The following is a 2,898-nucleotide window of genomic DNA, read 5'->3' on the forward strand; positions in this document are numbered from 1 at the left end:
TAGCACCAGAGACTTTACAGAAATTTCGTTTAGAGGCTTGCCATCGAAGTGCGCTTGCCTCAGGTAGGAACGATACTTCATCAACGAGTGCTTGAAAAGCGCAACCAACCCTTGCTCGTCTTCACAATCCAGTTTGGTCCTCGCCTATTTAAAAGAATGAAATCTTGTGTCTTCTGTCAGCAGAAACATATGTAGTAATGACCATGAATAACATTAGTACATTACTTACGCGTAAGTTGCAGAGGAAGACTGGAAATTGCTTTGTGTCTGCGGTATAATCTTTCCATGAAGGAAAGATGCGCACAAAGTTCCTGACAACAATATAAGCTTTGTCTTCTAAAATAGGAAGAAATGGAACAAGGGTCCTATTTGCTGCAATTGGGGCTCTCTCTGGTGCGAAAAGGGATTTGGCAACTGGATTTGGTGTACTCTTTGCTGGAATGGGGGTTTTGCGTCGTAGAGCTGGTGCTATGTCAACTGGCATAATCATAATGTTTGCTGCAGTTGGGGTCTGCTGAGTTGGGGCATCAGAAATGACCAGTGTAGTAGGGCTAGAGTCTGCTAGAGTTGGGGTGTTTTGTGGGTCAGGTGATATTGCAACTACACCTAATGGGCTATTTGATTTATCAGGTGCCACTACCTTTTCCAAATACTTTGCTTGTGCTCCTCCATGATGAGCAATCACCCTCTTCCTTTGAACGTCTGATACACAAGAACAACATTTGAATGGATAAATATGGTATGATGACAGATGGAATATGTACTGAAAATGGATAGGCAGGCCGTATTCACATACACGATGTGTAAACTAAGCTAATGGCAATTCAACAAAGTAGAAGCAATGCAAAGCATTAGTTGCAAGATATGTGCGACAAATATAACCTTCGAAAGTTAGAGCAAGCACCTTGATGGGTGAATAAGGTAGGGCATCTTCCTCTGACTCCTCCACTAGGGAGCTACATTGACTTAGGTCTCCCTCTAGCTGAGAATCACTGTTAGGATCATATTCTGAGCATGAATCTGTAGGTGGAGAGCGTTTGCATTGCATTGCATCCAGACTTGATTTCAGTCCCTTAATGCCAAGTTTGACAGCCATGGCATTGTTCTGCTTTATTCTTTTCATGCACGCAAGCTCATAATCATTATGATGCTGTTCAGAATATGAGATTCATGAAAACATAAAAAGTAGTCAGATTATCTATGGAATGCATTGCGGATTCAACTCGAAGAGTGTCTCCCTATAAACCCCTGCATATGCAAAGTTCACCCCCCCAACCGTGCTGACCAGACCACACACAGAAATACAAACCCCTTATGTCTCTATAATAGGCAGACACACATTTCAAAACTGAAGTAGGAACATTAGAATTATATGAAATTCGTATTTGAACAAATAAACTAAGGAATTATGAGTGGCATAATGTTTAGCTTCAAGGGTGGAGCGTTGGTAGTGCGACACAAAGCAAGTAGGCAGATTGTATTCCCTTTAAAAGATCGAAGCCTATGTAAAAGCTGGAAATGACACTTTCTTTCTATACAATGCAGTGTCCGTTGCCCCACACATGATGGAAGAGATCACATAGAGAAATACTATTCACTCATGTCTACGGTTGCAGTATTTAGAAACAGGGTGGTCCACCCTAAAAGAATATTGACAACAAATATGACAAGGCAAGCATAGATGTAGTGAATCAATCATTTACTTGTGAGCTCACTAGGACAAGTATGCAGAATTGTAACTGCAGTAAGAGACCGTCCAAAATCTGAATCAACAAGTTTGTCTAGCACTTATTGTTTGCAACTAATCGACGTGAATAATTGGATATTATATTGAATGAGTAAGAAAGACAAGTAAAATTTTCAACAAACCTGGCTTGCAGTAGTAATCTGGGTCAATGTCACTACGACCAACAATCCAAAATGACTAGTGTCTGTTCCTAGGGCCGGAATTTTGAAAACCCTGTGAACTTTACAGGTACTAAAGATTACCGAAATACATCTGAACCATTAAGTGTAGGTAGCACTGAGCACACAACAAACCCTAATGACAGTCCTGCCTAATGAGTAATGAATCAATTAGAAAATGGGTGATGAGGAGTGGCTGCTGAGTGTTGAGGACTTATCTCAGGATAAATCAGGTTGGCTTAGTGGGTGCTGCAAGCCTGAGCCTTGAACGGACTGGGAAGGTAGGCATGGCGGCGCGCCCGGGCAGCGGTGACGCTGTTGGGCGAGCGGCTCCTGACCTCCTGTTAGTCCGGCGTCTCCTCCTAGAGTCATGCCGTCCCGGGACGGCAAGTCGCCGGCAAGGCAGGCGGCTGGGGGCGAGTAGAGATCGGAAGCGCGCAGCAGAACAGAGGGGAATCGGGGCCTGGGACGACCCAAAATCCCAGGGTAGAGATACACACCCGAGCGGCGAACATGCATTTTCGAAACTAATTTAGGAACATTTAGCTGACCAATTAAATGAATCTATTTTAATACTATCAGATTCGTATTTGAACAACTAAGCTTGTTTAGGTTGATGGGTCGAGCAGTGCTATTATAACACGAAGCACGTATTCTGATCGTATAGTGATCATAAAAGGGGGAAACCGGAGAAATGATATTTAGCAGCCATTGTTTGCTTCGAACTAAGAACTAAATTCTAAGAGCTGAAAAGAAAGTAGAGTAACCAAGTTAAGATCTATTTTCTGGTTGAGATCAAAAAGTTGTGGAGATATGAAGTACCACCTCTCTTGCGGCGCCGTGTAGGCATCGGGGGTGCGATGGCTGTCGGTGGCGTTGAAGCAGATCTGCGACGGTAGACGGGTGCATCGTGGGATAAGTCCTATTGCGGTGGAAGAGAAGGTCGTGTGAGCGGCCCCGGTAAAGAGGACGACGATGCCGATGAAGCGAGAG

This window comes from Aegilops tauschii, chromosome 7, assembly GCF_002575655.3.
Source record: "Aegilops tauschii subsp. strangulata cultivar AL8/78 chromosome 7, Aet v6.0, whole genome shotgun sequence".
Classification (NCBI taxonomy): domain Eukaryota; kingdom Viridiplantae; phylum Streptophyta; class Magnoliopsida; order Poales; family Poaceae; genus Aegilops; species Aegilops tauschii.